This window comes from Bombina bombina, chromosome 5 (assembly GCF_027579735.1).
Source record: "Bombina bombina isolate aBomBom1 chromosome 5, aBomBom1.pri, whole genome shotgun sequence".
Taxonomy (NCBI): domain Eukaryota; kingdom Metazoa; phylum Chordata; class Amphibia; order Anura; family Bombinatoridae; genus Bombina; species Bombina bombina.
The window spans coordinates 51,210,128-51,235,020 of record NC_069503.1 but is presented as its reverse complement, the minus strand read 5'-3'; the positions used below and the strand labels follow the sequence as shown (position 1 = coordinate 51,235,020).

General features: G+C 41.2%; 1 pseudogene; it reads right to left on the bottom strand.

Moving 5' to 3' along the window:
- Window positions 1–24,893, bottom strand: part of LOC128661295 (zinc finger protein 91-like) — a 272,986-nt pseudogene that overhangs the window by 204,130 nt on the left and 43,963 nt on the right.

Sequence of the window (24,893 nt, the reverse complement as noted above, 5' to 3'; positions counted from 1 at the left end):
AAAATTGCTCTGTCATCCTTTTTGTTTATTTCTCTTATCTTGAGGGAGAAGATGATCATTACCTCCCGTGATATCAGAGATAATCTCTGTCAGATCAGATCCAAACAAGGTCTTCCCTTTGTAAGAGATAGCTAGAAGTTTAGACTTAGATGACACATCCGCAGACCAAGGTTTTAACCATAAGGCTCTGCGGGCTAGAATAGAGAAACTCGAGATCTTAGATCCCAATTTGAAAACTTGCAGGGAAGCGTCTGAAATAAAGGCATTAGCTAACTTCAGAGCTTTAATCCTATCTTGGATCTCATCCAAAGAAGTCTCTGTCCTGAGAGCTTCAGACAGTGCATCAAACCAATATGCCGCCGCAACTAGTGACAGTGGCAATGCACACAGCCGGTTGCCACTGCAGACCCTGGTGTACATAGATCTTCTTGAGTAAGCCCTATAACTTTTTATCCATAGGATCTTTGAAAGCATAACTATCCTCTATGGGAATAGTAGTTCTCTTAGCTAAGGTGGAAACGGCTCCTTCTACCTTAGGAACAGTTTGCCAAGCCTCTTTAACAGAGTCAGCTATTGGAAACATTTTCTTAAAAATAGCAGAGGGAGAGAAAGGAATGCCCGGTCTCTCCCACTCCTTAGCAATGATTTTAGTAGCTCTTTTAGGAACTGGAGAAACATCTGTGTAGGAAGGACCCTCAAAATATTTGTCCAGTTTACTTGACTTCTGAGGGACAACCACCACTGTGGAGTCACTGTCGTCCAAGGTAACTAAAACCTCCCTGAGTAGCAGACGAAGGTGATCAAGTTTAAATCTGAAAGATACCACTTCCGAGTCCGTCAGAGGTAACAGACTCTCTGAATCTGAAATCTCTCCTTCAGAAGCTACTGCGGTACCCTCCTCTTCAGGTCATTGGGAGGATACCTCCGAAAATTGCAACCATTGCATCAGAAACCTTGCTTACTGAATGTCTGGCTTTTCTCTTACGTTTACCTTGCGACATTGGAAATGTAGACAGAGCATCAGAAATAGTAGAAGACATGAGAGAAGATATGCCTTGTAACGAAATCCCAGAAGGGAGTATAGCTAAAGCGCTGTGCACTGCTTGTGAGGGCAGTAAAATTTGGGACGCTTGGGGAGAAAGCTGCGGCATATATTGACCCTCATCTTTAGACTCTTGGACAATGGCTGCCTTAGAGGAAACTGGCTCTGAAAAAATATTTTCCCTATAACTCAAAGTCCTTTGAATACATGAAGGACAAAAAGGATAGATGGTTCCACATTGGCGTCAAAACATAAAGCACAGGTGACCTCTTGCAAGTCCCCCTGGTCCATGTTTGTTCACAATTTATCAAATAGAAATTAAAAACTTTCAAAAGTATTTGTAAATAACAAATATAAAAAACTGTTACTGTCTCTTTAAATACTAAACAGTTTTCTTTTTTCTTTTTACTCTATTGCAGATTCATTTTGATGCAAATCTCTTGTAAAACATTTTAATGCAAATCTCTTGTAAAAACAACTTCAGCGCTCCAGCCTATTGTAAAAAGAACCAAAGCATATGTCAAAGACACTCTGGAAATAATACAAATTTATGAAGGGGTGTCATGGGAAGATAATTTTTGGTGGATCACGTGTGATGTGTCTTCCCTCTACACCTGCATCCCACATGATGCAGGTGTGGAGGAAGTCAGATCAGAACTCAACAGATGGAGAATCCCTACTGAACACATAGAATTTCTTATTGATAGCATAAAGTTCATTTTAACACACAATTTTTTCAAATTCGAAGACAAATGCTATTTGCAAAAAAGAGGCACAGCAATGGGGACAATTTTTGCCCCATCCTATGCTAATTTGTACGTTAATGGGTATGAATTAAAACATATTTGGACAAATAACCCCTACAGTACCAATATTCAATATTATAACAGATATATAGATGATATTATAATTATCTGGAGAGGTACTGCAGAGAGAATTATGGAATTTTTTGAGTACTTGAACAACACTAGTTATAACTTAAAATTTACAGGAAAACACTCTCAGGATCAAATAGAATTCTTAGATTTGATACTATTTAAGGATGAACAGAAACAGGTATCAGTCAAGAATTATAGGAAACCAACAGAGAAAAATAGTTTCATAGATGCCAGTAGCAATCACAAAAAGAATTGGATAGAAAATGTCCCTTATAGCCAATATCTAAGACTTAGGAGGAACTGCAGTAATATCAGTGATTTTGAAAGTGAAGCTAGAATTTTAGATAACAAGTTCCTTGAGAAAGGTTATGACAATAGTCTATTAAAAACTGCAAAATTACGAGCACTAAATCAGGATAGAAAGGATCTACTAAAATATAAATATAAAAATAATACAGTAAAGGATAGAGTTATTGTGGAAAACAACAAAAGTGACACTAATAAAGATACAAAATTTATTACCACCTATAATGAGGGTTCCAATATAATTCATAAAATTTTGAAAAACATTGGCCAATTCTAAAGGCCGATCCAATTTTGGGATCTACATTGGGCGAACATCCAAAAATCATTTATAAAAAGAGCAGGAACTTAAAAAATATTCTAGCACCCAGTAAATTAAAGGGTAATATAACTACAAGTAAGAATAATAGTAATTGGTTGTCTAACCTGAAAGGAACTAAAAAAAGTGTGGGAAATCCCGGTGCAGTATGTGCACTCACATTGACCCCTCAATAAAATTCAGCAATCCAGGCAACTCCCAAGAATTTGAAATGAAATTTAAAAATAATTGTGATGCCATTTATGTAGTATACCTCCTTACCTGTGGGTGTGGCCTAAAATATGTAGGGCGTACCAAAAGGAAAATAAGAAGACGCTTTAGTGAACATCTATATAATATTAAAATCAAATTAATGAAACATAGTGTATCAAAACACTTTGTGGAGATTCAAAACTGAGACCCTAGGTCACTTAGAATCCAGGTGATCGATTGGATACCACCAACAGTGGAAAATAGATTACTACAATTAAGAAAACAGGAGACATACTGGATTTTTAAATTAAATAGTTCAGCACCAAAAGGGTTAAATGTAGACTTAGACATACAGGCCTTTATGTGACAGATATTTGTACAGTTAAGGGTATTTTATTATATCTTTTAATATTTCTATATTAGTTACAAATTAATATTTGAAGTTATTAGCTTATAAATATGGTATACCATCTCTCTTATATTTTTACTATCATCAATTTAGGTATGATTACTGAATAATGAAATTATGAAATTGTAACCATCAATTACAGAAGATGAAATTCTTTATAAGATTTGTTAATTATTACATTTTAGCAATTTTGATGTATAACATATTGATTTTTAAATATGAATTGAGTTTAAATATGAATTGAGTGTATTTTGGGTATTTATATATGAATTTTTTAAACAGAAACTTTTTAGATACAATTTTTCAGATGATTTTATAGTGTCTTATCATAGTCGTTCTAAGCGCTGAATAAGCATTTCTTTTAAATGTGTGTGTAACAGAATGTTACCATTGTGTATGTATATTTGTAACATATAAGGACAATCTGTTGGTTCTGTTCACAAAAGAATAATATCACTTGGGTTTGGATACTCTGTGGCAACGTCACCACTGAAAATATGCTGATTGGCTGTCCTAAATTGGGGGCATTATTCTTATGAAACAAAAAAATCCTGCGATTGCCAGAGTTACCAAACAAACTTTACCTCTTGAGAAAGCCCGACCGGCGTCGGGGGAAATGCGTTGAGGACCGAGAACCGCGGATTACATTGGACATTACCCCTGTTTCCAGAAAAACAGCTCTGCCCTTCACTCGCTCTAAAGATTTCTTGGAGCTGAAAAAACAGATTGCATACGGAGATCGCAGGATTCAAGGTGACAGCGGTGCATTGGAGGAAACATATGACAGTCCATCTGCTACAATCAGAGGGGCTACTTTACAGGCGTATTTTATTTTAAATCTTGTAAGTGCATATTGTTTAAGCGGTTATATGTGTTATTAACATTTTTCACTTGAATCGAAGGATGCGCTTCTTCTTTTTTCTTTCTTAGATTTCAGCGCTCAGCTGAATTGCTTCTACCTGACCCAGTATCGCTAGATTTCTTTCAGACGATTCTCTAGTATTGGCTATCTTAGGAAACAATAACGATGCGCTGACAGTAAAAAGGAAACACTGATCCTGCACTAGCAGCGCATGAATACATTTAAAATGCGACTCTAGCCCAGCTCGGATAAGCCCTTCTTGATTTCGCACTATTACACTGCTCCCTGAACAGAAGCACTACGAAATGGCGCGCAAACACCGGAAGCCCCGCCCATTGTGGGAGTAACCTACGCCGATGTATTGAATGTATGAAGTCTAACTCCAAACAGTGAAAACCACCAGAGACATCTAAAAATTTGTAAAGCAGCTTAACTCCAGCCCCAGTGCCTGCTCGATAATACTGTCCAATAACTTTCCCCTCAGGAAAGATTAAAACGTCCCCATATAAAGAGCTACCTTCCTATAGAGCCCCTTATGTATAATACGTGCTAACTGATTATCTGAGTTTCCTTGTGCCCCAGAAAAATACATAGTATTTACCTTGACTTCTGTCTGGCAGTAAGGCAGCTCTCAGGCTTGAGAGGTCCTCTCCCTCACATTGACCTGAGAAAAAACAAAGTGCTGAGTCACTGAATACCTCAGACTTAAGGAGATAGGGCAGCAAGAAATATGGGAGGAGCAGTGAGAATTATGTCCCACAAGTTCTCATTGCTCTAAAGCCACCAAGGCTCTACTGAAGAGACTGATATGGACTATGGCTACACCCTAGGAAAAAAACAGCCCATCTTGCAATGTTTCCAAAAAACTAAATTTATGCTTACCTTATAAATTTCTTTCTTTGGCGATGTACCGAGTCCACGGTTTCATCCTTACTTGTGGGATATTATGCTTCCCTACAGGAAGTGGCAAAGAGAGCACCCACAGCAGAGCTGTCTATATAGCTCCTCCCTTAACTCCACCCCCCAGTCATTCAATCGAAGGCTTAGGAAGAAAAAGGAGAAACTATAAGATGCAGAGGTAACTGAAGTTTTCAATAAAAAAAATACTATCTGTCTTGAATAGACAGGGCGGGCCGTGGACTCGGTACATCGCAAAAGAAAGAAAATTTATCAGGTAAGCATTTTGTTTTCTTTTGCAAGATGTACCGAGTCCACGGTTTCATCCTTACTTGTGGGATACCAATACCAAAGCTTTAGGACAAGGATGAAGGGAGGGACAAGACAGGAACCTAAACAAAAGGCACCACTGCTTGCAGAACCTTTCTCCCAAAAATAGCCTCCGAAGAAGCAAAAGTATCAAATTTGTAAAATTTGGAAAAGGTATGAAGCGAAGACCAAGTCGCAGCCTTACAAATCTGTTCAACAGAGGCCTCATTTTTAAAAGCCCATGTGGAAGCCACTGCTCTGGTAGAATGAGCAGAAATTCTTTCAGGAGGCTGCTGCCCAGCAGTCTCGTATGCCAAACAGATGATGCTTTTCAGCCAAAAGGAAAGCGAGGTAGCCATAGCTTTTTGACCTCTACGTTTCCCAGAATAGACAACAAACAAAGAAGATGTTTGACGGAACTCTCTGGTTGCTTGCAAGTAAAATTTAAAAGCACGAACCACGTCCAAGTTGTGCAACAGACGCTCCTTCTTAGAAGAAGGATTAGGACACAGAGAAGGAACAACAATTTCCTGATTAATATTCGGAAACAACCTTAGGAAGGAATCCAGGTTTGGTACGCAAAACCACCTTATCAGCATGGAAAACAAGATAAGGCGAGTCGCATTGTAATGCAGATAATTCAGAAACTCTTCGAGCCGAAGACATAGCAACTAAAAACAGAACTTTCCAAGATAGAAGCTTAATATCTATGGAATGCATGGGTTTAAACGGAACCCCTTGAAGAACCTTAAGAACTAAATTCAAACTCCATGGCGGAGCAACAGGTTTAAACACAGGCTTGATTCTAACTAAAGCCTGACAGAACGACTGAACATCTGGAACATCTGCCAGACGCTTGTGTAATAGAATAGACAAAGCAGATATCTGTCCTTTTAATGAACTAGCTGATAATCCCTTCTCCAATCCTTCTTGGAGAAAGGACAAAATCCTAGGAATCCTGATCTTACTCCATGAGTAGCCTTTGGATTCGCACCAATAAAGATATTTACGCCATATCTTATGATAGATTTTCCTGGTGACAGGCTTTCGAGCCTGAATCAAGGTATCTATGACCGACTCAGAGAAACCCCGCTTGGATAAGATCAAGCGTTCAATCTCCAAGCAGTCAGTCGCAGAGAAATTAGATTTGGATGCTTGAACGGACCTTGAATCAGAAGGTCCTGCCTCAGCGTTAGAGTCCATGGTGGAAGGGATGACATGTCCACCAGGTCTGCATACCAAGTCCTGCGTGGCCACGCAGGTGCTATCAAAATCACTGATGCTCTCTCCTGTTTGATTCTGGCAATCAAATGAGGAAGGAGAGGAAATGGTGGAAACACGTAAGCCAGGTTGAATGACCAGGGTACTGCTAAAGCATCTATCAGTACTGCTTTGGGATCCCTTGATCTGGACCCGTAACAAGGGAGTTTGGCGTTCTGACGAGACGCCATCAGATCCAATTCTGGAGTGCCCCATTTCTGAATCAGTTGAGCAAACACCTCCGGATGGAGTTCCCACTCCCCCGGATGAAAAGTCTGACGACTTAGAAAATCTGCTTCCCAATTCTCCACTCCTGGGATATAGATTGCTGATAGATGGCAAGAGTGAGTCTCTGCCCATCGGATTATTTTGGAAACTTCTATCATCGCTAGAGAACTATTTGTTCCCCCCTGATGATTAATATATGCTACAGTCGTGATATTGTCCGACTGGAATCTTATGAATCTGGCCGAAGCCAGTTGAGGCCATGCCTGAAGAGCGTTGAATATCGCTCTTAGTTCCAGAATATTTATCGGGAGGAGAGCCTCCTCCTGAGTCCACAAACCCTGTGTTTTCAGGGAATTCCAGACTGCACCCCAGCCCAGAAGGCTGACTTCTGTCGTCACTATGACCCATGCTGGCCTGCAGAAACACGTTCCCTGTGACAGATGATCCTGTGACAACCACCAAAGAAGAGAATCTCTGGTCTCTTGATCCAGATTTATCTGAGGAGATAAATTTGCATAATCCCCATTCCACTGTTTGAGCATGCATAGTTGCAGTGGTCTGAGATGCAAGCGAGCAAACGGAACTATGTCCATTGCTGCTACCATTAGTCTGATTACCTCCATACACTGAGCCATTGACGGCCGAGGAATGGAATGAAGAACTCAGCAGGTGGATAAAATCTTTGATTTCCTGACCTCCGTCAGAAATATTTTCATGTCCACCGAGTCTATCAGAGTCCCCAGGAATGAGACTCTAGTGAGAGGGATAAGTGAACTCTTTTTTATATAAATAAAAAGAGAGAAGCGCTCAACCTGGGAATGAACAACAGCATAATAGCTTGTTCTATGGCTAGTTACCACCCAAGAAGCAGCCTCTTTTGCCCAACATGTGCCTTTCACAGAGAAGAACTTTCCTGAAGCATATCAGTCTGATCCTGACTTCACAGTACAGTCCAGCCCCGAAATACCAGGCTATTCCTCTCTGAACGAGAGAAACAGCAAAACCCCAGACGTACGTTTCGGCCTATTGTGGGCCCTGTCAGTGAGGTGCAGCCATATCCCTCTAGGCACACTGAGCAACGGGTCCACGTCTGGATTCCCGCATCACACTTAGGGAGACTTCCCTAAGTGTCATAATTTGCATAAATAAAAAGAGAGAAGCGCTCAACCTGGGAACGAACAATAGCATAATATCTTGCTCTATGGCTAGTTACCACCCAAGAAGCAGCCTCTTTTTGCCCAACATGTGCCTTTCACAGAGAAGAACTTTCCTGAAGCATATCAGTCTGATCCGGACTTCACAGTACAGTCCAGCCCCGAAATACCAGGCAATTCCTCTCTGAACGAGAGAAACCACAAAACCCCAGACGTACGTTTCGGCCTACTGTGGGCCTTGTCAGTGAGGTGCAGCCATATCCCTCTGTGAAGTCAGGATCAGACTGATATGCTTCAGGAAAGTTCTTCTCTGTGATAGGCACATGTTGAGCAAAAAGAGGCTGCATCTTGGGTGGTAACTAGCCATAGAGCAAGCTATTATGCTATTGTTCGTTCCCAGGTTGACCGCTTCTCTCTTTTTATTTATGCAAATTATGACATTTTGGGAAGTCTCCCTAAGTGTGATGCGTGAATCCAGACGTGGACCCGTTGCTCAGTGTGCCTAGAGGGATATGGCTGCACCTCACTGACGAGGCCCACAATAGGCCGAAACGTACGTCTGGGGTTTTGCTGTTTCTCTCGTTCAGAGAGGGATTGCCTGATATTTCGGGGCTGGACTGTACTGTGAAGTCAGGATCAGACTGATATGCTTCAGGAAAGTTCTTCTCTGTGAAAGGCACATGTTGAGCAAAAAGAGGCTGCTTCTTGGGTGGTAACTAGCCATAGAGCAGCTATTATGCTATTGTTCATTCCCAGGTTGAGTGCTTCTCTCTTTTTATTTATGCAAACTCTTTTTTTACGTTCACCTTCCACCCATGGGATCTTAGAAAAGCCAACACGATGTCCGTGTGAGACTTGGCTAGATGGAAAGACGACGCCTGGATTAAGATATCGTCTAGAAAGATAAGGCGCCACAGCTATGCCCGCAGTCTTAGAACCGCTAGAAGGGACCCTAGCACCTTTGTGAAAATTCTGGGAGCTGTGGCTAACCCGAAGGGAAGAGCCACAAACTGGAAATGCCTGTCCAGAAAGGCGAACCTGAGGAACTGGTGATGATCTCTGTGGATAGGAATGTGTAGATACGCATCCTTTAAGTCCACGGTAGTCATATATTGACCCTCCTGGATCATAGGTAAAATCATCTCCATCTTGAAGGTTGGGACTCTGACAAACTTGTTTAGGATCTTGAGATCTAAAATTGGTCTGAAAGTTCCCTCTTTCTTGGGAACTACAAATAGATTGGAGTAAAACCCCCGGCCCTGTTCTGCTTTTGGAACTGGGTGGATCACGCCCATGATATGCAGGTCTTCTACACAGCAAAGCAACACCTCTCTTTTTGTCTGGTTTGCAGACAATTGAGAAAGATGAAATCTCCCCCTTGGAGGAAAATCTTTGAAATCTAGAAGGTATCCCTGGGTTATGATTTCTAAAGCCCAGGAGTCCTGAACGTCTCTTGCCCAGGCCTGAGCAAAGAGAGAAAGTCTGCCCCCTACTAGATCTGGTCACGGATGGGGGGCTACCCATTCATTCTGACTTGGTGGCAGCAGCGGGCTTCTTGGCCTGTTTGCCTTTGTTCCAAGCCTGGTTAGGTCTCCAGACTGACTTGGATTGAGCAAAATTCCCCTCTTGCTTTGCGACAGGGGAAGAGGAAGAGGGACCACCTTTGAAGTTTCGAAAGGAACGAAAATTATTTTGTTTGGTCCTCATCTTATTAGTCTTATCCTGAGGGAGGGCATGGCCTTTCCCTCCAGTGATGTCTGAAATGATCTCTTTCAATTCAGGCCGAATAGGGTCTTACCCTTGAAAGGGATGGCTAAAAGCTTAGACTTTGATGACACATCAGCCGACCAGGACTTAAGCCATAACGCTCTACGCGCTAAAATGGCGAAACCTGAATTCTTTGCCGCTAATTTAGCCAGTTGAAAAGCGGCATCTGTAATGAAAGAATTAGCTAGCTTGAGAGCTCTAATTCTATACAGAATATCATCTAATGGGGTCTCAACCTGAAGAGCCTTCTCCAGAGCCTCGAACCAAAAACCAGCTGCAGTGGTTACGGGAACAATGCACGCTATAGGTTGGAGAAGAAAACCCTGATGAACAAATATTTTCTTTAGGAGACCCTCCAATTTTTTATCCATAGGATCTTTGAAAGCACAACTGTCCTCAATAGGTATAGTTGTACGCTTAGCCAAAGTAGAAATATCTCCCTCCACCTTAGGGACCGTCTGCCACGAGTCCCGCATGGTGTCAGATATGGGAAACATTTTCTTAAAAGTAGGAAGGGGAGCGAAGGAATACCTGGTCTATCCCACTCCTTAGTAACAATGTCCGAAATCCTCTTAGGGACTGGAAAAACATCAGTGTAGACAGGAACCTCTAAATATTTATCCATTTTACACAATTTCTCTGGAACCACAATAGGGTCACAATCATCCACAGTCGCTAATACCTCCCTGAGAAACAATCGGAGGTGTTCTAGCTTAAATTTAAACGCTGTCATATCTGAGTCTGTCTGAGGAAACATCTTTTCTGAATCCGAAATCTCTCCCTCAGACAGCAAATCCCTCACCCCCAACTCAGAACATTGTGAGGGTACATCGGATACGGCTACTAAAGCGTCAGAGGTCTCAGCATTTGTTCTCACACCAGAGCTACTGCGCTTCCCTTGCAACCCAGGCAGCTTAGATAAAACCTCTGTGAGTGTAGAATTCATAACCGCGGCCATATCTTGCAGGGTGAACGAATTAGATGCACTAGAAGTACTTGGCGTCTCTTGTGCGGGCGTTAATGGTTGTGACACTTGAGGAGAATTAGATGGCATAACCTGGTTTCCTTCTGCCTGAGAATCATCCAGCGCCACATTCTTAATGGCTAAAATATGCTGCTTGCAATTTATAGACATATCAGTGCATGAGGGACACATTCTAAGAGGGGGTTCCACAATGGCTTCTAAACACATTGAACAATGATTTTCCTCAATGTCAGACATGTTGAACAGGCTATTAATGACTACAAACAAGCATGAAAACACTTTATTTAGTGAAAAAAATAACAATCTTAAAAAAAAACGGTACTGTGCCTTTAAGAGAAAAAAAGCATACACGTTCTGCAAAACAGCCTAAACATGCACCAAATTTTTCAAAATTTTGTATGTAGACACAATAAAAGTAGTTAAGATTGCCCCACAAGAAATTGTAACCCCTTAATATGCAAACTGGATCGAAATATAGGTCTAGATCAGGAAAAAAACACACTCAGCACCTGGCCACAGCTCTGCTATGGCCCTACCTGCCCTCAGGGATCGAAAATGTGGGGAAAAAGCTTCGATTTGGCCCAAAACACACACCATGGCCCTCAGGAGATAGAGCTTGCTGCCTTCTGAGAGAAACTAACTGCGCAATTGAGGCACGAAAATAGGCCCCGCCCATCCACCTCAATGTCACTACAGCCTCATAGAACCGCTCCAGAGCAGATAAAAACTAGCCATATGGGTTCTGAGACCCAAGAGTTAAGCCATATGTGCCCTCATAAAGTCCCAAAAACGTTATATCACAAAAACGTTAAAGCACTTCCCTGCTAATAAACATTTGCACTCAGTGTCAACCATCTTTGTAATACCCATATGTAAGCTAAGTAATGCCCCTCTATGTAGCTCTAGGATTACTGCTTACCCTTACCCTCCTGGGTACAATGTCAGCCTTTCTGAAATACACAGTCTCTCCAGAAAAATATGACTGAACATACCTCACTGCTGCATAGCATGAAACCGTTCCTCACACTAAAGTTTTCCTGTACTCCTCAGTCTCTGGGGAACAGCAATGGATCTTAGTTACAAATGCTACGATCATCAAACTCCAGGCAGCAGTCTTCATCCATCAGCTGCCTGAGAGTAAATAGCACCCACCGGTACCATTTTAAAACAAAAAACTCTTGCTTGAAGAAACAAACTACTAATATTATATCACCTCTTTCACTTTACCCTTCCTGCTTAGAGCCGGCAAAGAGAATGACTGGGGAATGGAGTTAAGGGAGGAGCTATATAGACAGCTATATAGACAGCTCTGCTGTGGGTGCTCTCTTTGCCACTTCCTGTAGGGAAGGATAATATCCCACAAGTAAGGATGAAACCGTGGACTCAGTACATCTTGCAAAAGAAATAATAAACTGTTGATTGAAGAATCTATACTAACATCTCACTTTACCTCTTCCTATCACTAACAAAGAGAATGACTGGGGTGGGAGGGAAGGGAGGAGCTATTTAACAGTTCTGCTGTGGTGCTCTTTGCCTCCTCCTGCTGACCAGGATGTGAATATCCCATTAGTAATTAAGATGATCCATGGACTCATCGTGTCTTAAAAAAGAAATAAAGGTCTTTTAACTCTTTAAGTGCAAAGCACTTTTCCACCTGGGTGCTAAGCTAAATGTAAGTTGTTTTTTTCTTTAATTTTTTTCAGATCCACAAGACTTACACCGTTGGGAGCTTGGCAGCCATTTCAAAGTGGCCAGAGACTATATACATTTTAAGACTTCTGTTTTACTGTTCCTGCTGCATGATATAGAAAAGGTGCAGGAGGCTATTTGCAGCTTAATCTAAGGTAAACCTTTAAGATGACTAAGGTGTAGACAGTCAGCTATAGAGAGGCAATATAATACTGGGAGCTAGCTGAGCATATCTGGTGAGCCAATGACAAGAGACATGTGTGTAGCCACCAGTCAGCTCCCAGTAGTACATAAGTTGGATAACAGAAGTGAAATTAAGTGTCATAAAATTACACATTCTATCTGAATCATGAAAGTGTAATTTCCTATCCCTTTAAGTATATTTAAGTAACAGAACATTTCTGTGTATAAAGTCTTGCTGGTGATTAATAATCTGGGTTGGTGTAGGTCGGTGGGTTAATTTAATATTGTTTTATGTACTGTTAAAGGGACAGTAAAGTCAAAAATAAACTTAAATGGATTGGACAGAACATGACATTTCAAACAACTTTCCAATTTACTTATATTATAATTTGTGCTTAGTTCTCTTAGTATCCTTTGTTAAAGATTAATCCTAGGTGAACTCAGGAGCGTGCACGTATCTTCAGAAAGCAGAGTTTGCAAGAGCATTTATAGCTATGTTATACATAGTTACAAACACTGCTGCACAGAGTGCTAAATGAACGTGCATGCCCCAAACTTCATATAATATCAGCCTCCTAGGTTTATTCTATAACAAAGGATACCAAAAGAACAAAGCAAATTAAATAATAGAAGTAAATTGGAAAGTTGGGTAAAATTGCTGCTCTATCTGAATTATCAGCGTTTAACTTTCACTGTCAGATTTGGCTTCTGTCTTTGATGATGTTTTCCTTATTATTCTGTGATATTGTGTTTTTAATTATACAAAAAAACACAAAATACTGGTCTGGATTACAATCACTTTTTATTTGCATGAAAAAACATTGTATATCATTATATAGTAAACAGCAGCATTACATGATATATGCACACAATGGTATAAATATACCTAACACTTGTGCTCTTGATACAAAGGGATTTATCAGACATATAATGTTCCCTTTATATATACAGTATGTGCTATTATCAGTTCTTGTGGCTTCTAACTAACATGAAAACATCTAACAGACATAATATCAAGTTACAGAACATGACACACATATTACATACCCAGTATACATGTAGGTTATAGTAGCCATTTAAATTAAACTGATTATGATCACATGACACACATATTACATACCCAGTATACATGTAGGTTATAGTAGCCATTTAAATTAAACTGATTATGATCACATGACACACATATTACATACCCAGTATACATGTAGGTTATAGTAGCCATTTAGATTAAACTGATTATGATCACATGACACACATATTACATACCCAGTATACATGTAGGTTATAGTAGCCATTTAAATTAAACTGATTATGATCACGTATGTACCGGTTACTGATATTGTGTCTCATTAATTAAATCAGTTTCCCCTCAGTAATTCCTCTGGTATATAACATGTACAATGCTAAGCATCTATTGCTATAAGAAAAGGTTTATTCACATGATGAGCACATTAAATATATCTCCCAGATGTCAATCATTTGAGACTGATGTTCTTGTTTATATAATTCTCTAACACCCTATTCATATAAAGATTCTTTATTCTGTAAATGTAATTATTTTATCCCCTATGTAAATCAAACGTACAACTCCTAACACTGGCATAATAAACAACACTGGGGGTGCTTTGGTGGTGAATGGTTGTGTAAACGGGTCAGTATGAGGACAGATCTGTATATTCCTGTGTGGTGTTTGTATTCACATTTATATGAGAGAAACTGAGGGGCACATATATAGAGGAACAAAGGACAGCAGGAGAGCACTTCCAATCTGGGGCTTTAATAACTCGGATTTAGAAAGTATTATTTACAATATCATCTCTTTTGATGCTTCTATTTAGAGAGTTTGTCCTATTTAGGATAATTGTAAAAAGTTTTGCACACTGTGTATATAAAGTTTATTTGTGTGTAAATATTTGGTGTTTTTTGATACCGGATTTCAATAAAAACATAAATTATGCTTACCTGATCATTTTATTTCCATTGAGGGGAGGAGAGTCCACAGCTTCATTCATTACTAGTGGGAATTAAGCATCTGGCCACCAAGAGGAGGCAAAGACACCCCAATCAAAGGCTTAAATACCTCCCCCACTCCCCTCATCCCCCAGTCATTCTGCCGAGGGAACAAGGAACAGTAGGAGAAGCATCAGGGTATAAATAGTGCCAGAAGAAGAAGATAAATTTAGGTCTGCCCATCGGAGATACGGGCGGGAGCCGTGGAGTCTCCTCCCCTCAATGGAAATAAAATGATCAGGTAAGCATAATTTATGTTTTCCATTTAAAGGGGAGGAGAGGCAGCGGCTTCATTCATTACTAGTGGGAACAAATACCCAACCTCTAGAGGACTCTGAATGAAACCGGGAGGGTAAAAAGTGGACCCTTAGTCTGAGGGCACCACAGCCTGTAGAACCATTCTCCCAAAAACAGCTTCCGCAGAAGCAAAAATGTCAAATTTGTAAAACTTTGTGAAAGTATGCAAGGAGGACCAGGTAGCTGCCTTGCCAATATGCTCCATAGAAGCCTCATTTTTGAAGGCCCAAGATGAAGCTACCACTCTAGTGGAATGAGCCGTAATCCTCTGAGGAGGCCTATGTCCCACTGTCTCGTAGGCCTAACAGATCAAGCTCCACAGCCTAAAAAAAACAAAGAGGTAGCAGAAGCCCTCTGACCCCTGCACTTCCCTGAATATACAACAAAAAGAGATTTAGTTTGTCTGAAATCCTTTGTAGCCTGAAGATAGAATTCCAGGGCATGAACCACATCCAGATTATGAAGCAACCTCTCCTTAGGAGAAGAGGGGTTAGGACACAATGAAGGAACAACTATTTCCTGATTGATGTTACAGTTAGAAACCACCTTGGGGAGAAACCCCAAGCCCGTGCGAAGAACAGCCTTATCCGAATGAAACACCAGATAAGGAGGCTCATGCTGGAAGCCAGCCAGCTCAGATATTCTGCTTGCTGATGCAATATCCAACAAGAAAATAACCTTCCACGACAGAATCTTTACGTCAAGAGAATACATAGGCTCAAACGGAACCTTCTGCAGAACCTTAAGTACCAAGTTTAAGCTCCAAGGGGGAGTAGATTGCTTAAAGACAGGCCTGATGCAAGAAAGAGCCTGAACAAAAGATTGAATGTCAGGGAGCTCAGCGAGTCTCCTATGCAACAGAACTGATAAAGCCGACAACTGTCCCTTTAGGGAACTAGCGGCCAGACCCTTATGCAACCCCTCTTGGAGGAAGGACAAAATTCTGGAAACCCTCACCTTGTGCCAAGGGTATCCAGGTCTCTTGCACCAGGATAAGTAAGTCCTCAACACCTTATGGTAGATAGGTTGAGTGACTGGCTTCCTTGCCTGAACTAAAGTGTCAATCACACTCTCAGAAAACCTCTTTTGCCAAGACTAAGAGTTCAAATGCAGTCAGCCTCAGAGAATCGAGATTTTGATGTTGAAAAGGACCCTGTTCCAGCAGATCCCTGCAACAGTTTAACCTCCACAGCGGAGAGGATGACATCCCCACCAGATCCACAAACCACGTCCTCCTCGGCCACAAAGGAGCAATCAGAATGGATGACGCGCTCTCCTGCTTTATACGAGCCACTACACAAGGAAGAAGCGGTAATGGAGGAAATATGTACACTAGACCGAACCCCCAGGGCACCGCTAATGCATCTATTAGCTCCGTCTGGGGGTCCCTCAACCTCGATCAGTATCGGGAAGCTTGCAATTCAGCCTTGATGCCATGAGATCGATCTCTGGCGTCCCCCATCTGAGACAGAGCTCTGCAAACACTTCAGGGTGAAGAGACCATTCCCCCGGATGAAAGGTTTGCCTGCTGAGAAAATACGCTTCCCAAATTGTCTACACCCGGCATGTGGATTGCTGAGAGTGAACAGCTGTGGGACTCCACCCACTCAAATATCCACAACACCTCCCTCATTGTCAGGGAGCTCCTCGTTCCCCCCCCTGGTGGTTGATGTAAGCCACGAGGTAATGTTGTTCATCTGGAACCTGATGAAGTTGAATTCGCCCAGACGGTGCCATGCCTTTAGAGCATTGTAGATCGCTCGAAGATCCAGGATATTTATTGGAAGAAGAGACTCCAGCCGAGACCACTTCTTCCTGTGCCATCCTGGCACTGCAAACAGCTCCTTATCCCCTCGAGACTCCCGTCCGTGGTCACAATCCCCCAGGACGGTCTCAGGAAGGATGTCCACATGGACAGGTGGTCCGGGCGGATCCACCAAGAGAGGGAAATACGAGTCCACGCATCCATGGATATCAGCTGTGATCGGAATGATCGCCGTTCCACTGCCTCAACATGCACAATTGAAGAGGTCTGAGATGAAACCTGGCAAAAGGAATGATGTCCATTCTGGAAACCAGGAGCCCAATCACTGAGCAACAGATGGTCTCACTGTAGACTGAAGGGCAGGACAGGTAGACGTCATCTTTGTGCGTCGTTTGTTCGTGAGAAAGATCTTCATGGACACAGAGTCTATGATCATGCCCAAAAACTCCACCCTGGTACTGGGAACTCTTCTCGACATTGATCTTCAAAACCGTGAGATTGAAGTAACTGCACCAGGACCCTGGTATGAGTCTCTGTCAGATGGGATGATGGTGCTTGAACCAGGATGTCGTCCAGTTATGGTGCCACCGCAATGAACCGAGATCTGGCAACAGCTAGGAGGGGCCCCAAGACCTTCATGAAAACTCTCGGGGCAATCGCCAGACCGAAGGGAGGAGCCACATACTGGAAAGGCTGATCCAGAAAGGCAAATCTGAGAAACCTGAAATGGTCCCTGTGAATCGGAACATGAAGGTAGGCATCCTTCAAATCTATAGTGGTCATTAGCTGCCCCTCTTGAACTATCTGGATCTGATCGTTTCCATTTTGAACGATGGAACGGACAAGAACTTGTTTAAACATTTGAGGTCCAGAATTGGGCGGAACGTGCCCTCCTTCTTTGGAACCACAAATAAAATTTGACTAGTACCCAAGACCCCTTTCTGCATGGGGTACTGGTACGATAACACCTAGAGCGGAGAGATCCCACAGACAATCCAGAAAAGCCTCTCTTTTCTCCGGTCTTGAGGATAGATTTGACAGAAGGAATCTGTCCTGAACATCCTGCAACCAGGTGTCTAAGAATAGAGATAATCTGCCCCCCACTCTGTCCATAGACCGGTTGAAGGCCGCCCCTTCATGCAGAGTTAGTCTCGACGGGATTCTTTTTATGCTTAGACTTGTTCAAAGCTTGAGCAGGCTTCCAGGCACCCTTAGGTTGGTCCGCTTTTGTGCGGGCTGTTGGCGCTGCGCCTTATTCCTGTGAAAGGGACGAAAAGTAGAACACTTAGGTTTTGCTTTCTTATCCTGAGGAAGGAAGGCACCCTTGCCTCCTGTAACCGTGGATATAATTGAGTCCAGACCTGGACCTAACAGAATTGTGCCCTTAAAGGGTAAAGACAGGAGCCTCGTTTTAGAGGTCATGTCTGCCGACCAGGATTTTAGCCACAGAGCCCTGCATGCTAGAACCGAAAACCAGATACTTTAGCATTCAGGCGGATAATCTGCATATTAGCGTCACAAATTAAAGAACTGGCCACCTTCAGGGCCTTAATCTTTTCCTGCACTTCCTCGAAAAAGGGTTCATCCTCAATCTTATGAAATAAGGCATCGCACCAATATGACCGCTGCCGCCGGTTGAAAAAAAAACCCCATGTGTTGAAATATCTTTTGTAACATGTTTTCAAATTTTTTATCCATAGGCTCTTTGAACGAAGAACTATCCTCTAAAGGAATTGTTGTGCGTTTAGCGAGCATGGAGATGGCCCCATCCACCTTGGGAATGGTCCCCCACATCTCCAGCTGAGCCTCCACAAAAGCTTTTTAAATTGAGAAGAAGAGGAAAAGGAAGAATCTAACCGCTCCCATTCATTCTTTATAATGTTCACCATCTTCACAGGAACCGGGAAAGTCTGGGGAACAACCCTGTCCACGTAAACCTTATCTAACTTAGGATTGGAGGGCTCTTCCGGAAGATTCGGTTCAGGAACTTCTAAAGTAGTCAGTACTTGTTTTAGTAAGAAATGCAAGTTCTCCGTCTTAAACCTTAAGTCAGGCTCCTCCGCTGCCGGGGGTTTAGATGAAACGGACTCCGACCCAGAAAGGGCCCCTTCCTGAAGCGTCGGAATGGCCCTCGTCATCGTACCACCCATCCTGGGCGTCCGACAGAGACAAATCCTGGGTCGGGCCGCTATGAAAAGCTCTACGCTTGTGCTTAGCAGAATGCGTCAAAGCATGGATCACCTTAGCGACTGCCGTTTTCATACGGGGCGCCATTAGGGAACGCACCTCATGGGATGGTGACCCCTCAGAGGTGGACGGTTCAGTAGTGCTAGAAATTCTCTTATGTTTGGAAGTTGTAGCCTTCTCAAGGCATGTGGAACACAGTTGCGCAGGCTGGTCTACCAAAACCTCACAATTAACACAGGTATAAGACTTAGTTACAGAGGGAGTACCCTCTAATGCGTCAGAATCCTCCGTAGCTTTTGTTATGAAAAGATAAGACAGAAACCTTTATAACTACCAATGGCCGGGGCATTCACCACCTCCTATGACCCGGGCTGCGGAAACTGCTTAGTCTCCGTCACAGATCAGACAGGAAGTGAAAAAGCCCCACCTGGTCACAAGGCTGTCTACGCAGGACCGCCCCTTCCGATGAGAAAGCGCGCCAAAAAATACAGCGCAAAAACTCCAGGAAAGAGAACCTGTCAGTTCCACTAAATGCCAGAGCCACATCCAAGCACATAACGCAGCAATCACACAAACTTATCATGTACATACCCCCCTGCTCAATAATCATCTTATAGGAATATTAACCATTGATTCTATAAAGATAAAGGTGCCACACTGTGGCCCTGTCTTCTGTGTTATCATTATATATAAAAAATGAAACGATCTTAACAGAATCTACGCCATGGAACAGGAACATGGCCCTTCAAGTGTGACATGGACTTGAGAGAAGCAATCTGCAAAACTCGTCAACGCTGATTGCTGTAGGAGCTGTTAATATAAGTCAGGATGGTGTTGCAAAGGGAAGCTCCCTCTGCATCTCCGGACTAACGTTCAACCAGGCCCTCAACTGAGAAGCTTGAAGGGTTACTTAAACTCCTGTCCCATAGCAAAGGGTAGAACCCCTCATAAGAGACCTCCTATTTTCTGGCACCTCTCTGCCACCTCCTGTGATAAAAGGCAAAGAATGACTGGGGGATGAGGGGAGTGGGGGAGGTATTTAAGCCTTTGGCTGGGGTGTCTTTGCCGCATCCTGGTGGCCAGGTTCTTAGTTATGAATGAAGCTGTGGACTCTCCTCCCCTAAAAAAGGGGGAAAAAAATCCACTTTATAAACATGTGAAAGGTTTCTTCCCATGTGAAAGGTTTCTTCCCTTGTGAATCATTTCATGCTTTTTCAGATCACTCGCTTTTCTCCTGTGTGAATCCTTTCATGAGTTTTCAGATAACTCTTTTGTGTAAAACTTTTTCCACACTCTGTACATGTGAATGACTTTTCTCCTGTGTGAATCCTTTTATGAGTTTTCAGATAATCCACTCGTGTAAATCTTTTTCCACACTCTGTACATGTGAATGACTTTTCTCCTGTGTGAATCCTTTCATGAGTTTTCAGACGATTTAAATGTGCAAAACTTTTTCCACACTCTGTACATGTGTAAGGCTTTTCTCCTGTGTGTATCCTTTCATGAGTTTTCAAACGATATAAAAGTGTAAAACTTTTTCCACACTCTTTACATGTGAAAGGCTTTTCTCCTGTGTGAATCCTTTCATGCTTTTTCAGATGATTTATATGTATAAAACTTTTCCAACACACTGTACATGTGAAAGGCCTTTCTCCAGTGTGAATCATTTCATGAGTTTTCAGATAACTCTTTCTTGTAAATCTTTTTCCACACTCTGTACATGTGAAAGGCTTTTCTCCTGTGTGAATCCTTTCATGATTTTTCAGACAATTTATATGTGTAAAACTTTTCCAACACACTGTACATGTGAAAGGCCTTTCTCCTGTGTGAATCATTTCATGAGTTTTCAGATAACTCTTTTTTGTAAATCTTTTTCCACACTCTGAACATGTGAACGGCTTTTCTCCTGTGTGAATCATTTCATGAGTTTTCAGATAATCCACTCGTGCAAAACTTTTTCCGCACTCTGTACATGTGAAAGGCTTTTCTCCTGTGTGAATCTTTTCATGAGTTTTCAGATTAATTATCTGCGTAAATCTTTTACCACACTCTGTACATGCGAAAGGCTTTTCTCCTGTGTGAATCCTTTCATGAGTTTTCAGAATACTCTTTTCTGTGAAATATTTTCCACACACTGTACATGTGAAAGGCTTTTCCCGTGTGTGAATCCTTTCATGACTTTTCAGACAATTTATACGTGTAAAACATTTTCCACACACTGTACATGTGAAAGGCTTTTCCCGTGTGTGAATCCTTTCATGAGTTTTCAGATCACTCTTTTGTGTAAAAAAATTTCCACACTCAGGACATGTGTGTCGTTTTTCAGCTGTGTGAATTTTGTAGTGTTCTAGTAGAGGAGACTCCCATCTAAAGCTTTTCTCACATTTTGTAGATTTAAAAGATTTCTCCTTTGTATGAATCATTTGGTCAGACTGTAGACTTCTCCCTTCTTTAATATGTTTTGAAAACTCAGTAAATGTGTGTGGTTTATCCTCTGGGATAATAATTTCACTAGATAACTCATAAATGTTGTCCTCTTGTTTGATGACTAAATTACTCTCTGTACATAATGATTGCTTCACAGTTCCTGACAATTCACCATCTTCTTTAAATATCTGCTGTGATATCCCCAATGTTTGTGAATATTCATTAGTGTCTAAGACTTTTAGAGTTTGCGGTATCATTCTGATGCTTCCTATAGTGAAGGATGGATATGAACTATTCATGTGTTTGTCTACATTAAAAGAAATTGAATAAAGAAAAATAAGAATGTTTATTCTTTATAATATAATTCATCTCAATTAAAAAAAAAAAAAATTATACTAAAAAAAATGTATTCCGTTTTGTATTTTTAAATCTATTTACCTGTAATTCACAAATTAAAAAAGGATAACAAGAATGTAAACATTACTACATCATAGTAAAATAAATTACTGATTACTGATGAAAAGACGTTATAGGGCCGCATTAAACAAGGTGCACGTGGATAATGTTCTCAGCCAGCCAATCTGTATTCAGGGCAATAGAGGTGGCATCCACCATCCTCATTTAACATTGCTTAAGCAAAGGCACATACAGCCCTGCCCGGCTCATGCACACCCAGTTGGGTGAGAACATGATGTCTTAATCATCACAGACTAATCATCAGTGTGAGATGTTTTAAGAGGGTAAGAAGCAGTGACCGTATGATAATCTTTAGCTTTCGGCTGTGGTTCTATTTATATAAACAGCCAAAAACTTTAATATTACTCACTGTAAAATTAAGCACACAAATCAGTGGTGGTTCTGGAGTGGGGAACACTGGGGGAGTTGTGGGTGTTCCACAAATGGGAACAAGGTAGGCATAAGTGTAGTTATGGGTGTTCCATGAGCGAGGTCAGTGCAGAGGAAGGTGGAGTTGCCGGTGTTCTGAGTAATAAACCAGGTCTGGGGGTGAGGTTAGGCAGTTGTTGGACATGGTCTGTCTAAAAGGACAGAGGGGGGAGTGGTATTTTTTACCCTCCTCCTCTCTGCCCAATGGGGGTTGCTCCTTCTTTATAACGTCACTGACACAAATGTTCTCAAAGATGCAGATATAAATATAATAGTTTATATTTGTTTAATGAGTGATCTATTCTATTTTCCCAGTAATAAAAGTCAGTATAATATCTATTTTGAGATGACTGCGTTCTGTATAGAAACAAAAAAAGAAGAGGCGCTCTGGTGCAGATGATCCTTGGCTACAAATGATTCTAAACTAACAGTTCAGAGTAATACTCACAAAGATGTTTGCACTACTTAGATATAGTAGAGCCCCATTGTTTTTGTAATATCTATTTTGCTCACCTAACACATATGAGTTCATGCTGATAACAGGCTCCAATGTCTGTGCTCAGGAAGAAGGTTCCCTTATTTACTCCAGTTACATCAATACCTGATATCTCTCAGTGCTCTGGATGTGTCTGTAAAAAGTATATTAAATGGTTTAGACAGATAATAATAAAATAATGCTTCTGATTAACTGTACGTATGGTGTAATTAAAGGCACGCATAACAATTCATGTGATACAGATCAGCTGATTAGGTAATTACACATGTGCTATTGATTCAGCACAAACATTTAGTACAGTTAGCTCTGTGAGTGTTATAATTGCCCTTTAAATATGAATTTTCCCAGATCTATACAAAATAACGGTAGAAAATCTATTAAAGTGGGGCCCTATCACAACTTTACAAATATATTATAATCTTTGTTTTTATAATTTATTTGAAACAATATTTTCTCCTGAAAGAAATGTTAAATATCAGTTGTTTAAATATAAGTTAAATTGGATACTGCAGTATTGGTATTGTACTTCCTACTAATTCTCACTGTCAGACATTTTGTTATGTGCTCCACCCCCAGTCCTTTAACTTCTCTTGGTCAATACTGAGTTGTCATAAATCCCACTGCAAAGGGGTGTGGGAGAGATAGGCACGAAAATGCTCATTTCAATTGTTATCTTGAGAGTTAAAGGGACAGTATACACTCATTTTCATATAACTGCATGTAATAGACACCACTATAAAGAATAAGATGCACAGATACTGATATAAAAATCCAGTATAAAACGGTTTAAACACTTACTTAGAAGCTTTCAGATTAGCTCTGTTGAAAAGGTAGCTGGAAAGCCCACTGAAAGTGGGAAATAAGACACTCCCCCCTCCCCCTTCTTTTGCATATGAAAAGACCCTTTACACAAACAGGAGCAAGCTGGAGAAGGTAGCCGACGGTATTCACATACAACTTTGGGGCTTGGTTAGGAGTCTGAAAATCAGAGCAATGTTATTTAAAAATAAGCAAAACTAAACATTTAAAAAAAAAAAAAAAAAATTCAAGGGGTATATAAATAGATCATCTACAAAACATTTATGCAAAGAAAAAATGAGTGTATAATGTCCCTTTAAGAAAAACAGAATTTATGCTTAAGAAAAAAAGTTTCCAAAACGAAGCAGCTGTATAAAAACTTGTATCCTTTATTCCTTTAAAAACGTATGCAAAGGACATACAATAACATGGATAGGGTTCAGACAACAAAACTCTGACCGGTTTCGGTCATATTGACCGTAATCATAGAATAGCACCTGTTAGGGGGTGCTCCCTTTTATGCTGAGCAATCCATGTTCATTGGTTAAAAACATTTTGTATATTGCTGATCACCTTAACCCTATAAGTACCTTGTTCCCATTCAAGCACAAATTGGGAAACTCTCAATGTGATAAATACATAGGTACATTAATAACTGACAGTAATAATGAAGAAACAGTTTTGAGGAGTATAGTCAAGAGGATATGAATTATTTTAACAGCTAAGCAGAAAAATAAATAAAGCAAATAGACATTCAAAATACACAGAGCATTGGATCAATCAAATTGAAAAGGATAATAAAGTGTATAGACATGATGTTTACGATATTTACATACTTCATGTTTTAGTTATTGTGTGCAGGGCCGGCGCTTGCATATAGGCAGTTTAGGCATCCGCCTTAGGGCGCTCTTCTAGTGGGGCGCAAATTTGTAACATGAAAAAAAAACTTTTTTTTTTTTAATACACGAGTTGCTGCTTAATTGCATCCTCGCACAGTATGCAGAAGCATTTACCTCTATTATTATGCTCTATAGCGCCCCTGTCCTTTACCAGTTCCCCTCTGCTCTGCTGCCCTCCCCTCCCTCAATCACAGTGTGATCTCTCCAATCATGATGTGCAGTGCATTATGGGTTGGGTTGCAATAATCATCTCACAGGCGGCCCGGGAACTTTAAAATTACAGATGAAGTGGTGTTCTGAAAATCCAAGAATCGGATTGCTCATTGCTCATACCCCCCAACTCACGCACTACTACAAGAGTCCTGAGTCCTCATGTATTGTCTCAAGGAGGAGGATTTTTTACTACTTCTGAGAAGTGTGTGAGTCAGACTGAGTGCTTTCTTGTAAATGAGCTCTCAGTGCTTGGAGTGAGTCAGTGACTGACAGTCACTCAGCGGTGTGGCTGTGATAGTCTCTGACTCTGAGGATGCCGGTAATGGTAAAGAACTTAGGAACTCCACTCTGGGACTACTGGCCACCATGGGTAAGTAAATTAATACCAAGGCAGACTAAGCTGGGGGTGAGGGGTTGGGTAGCCTCTTTGAATAAAATT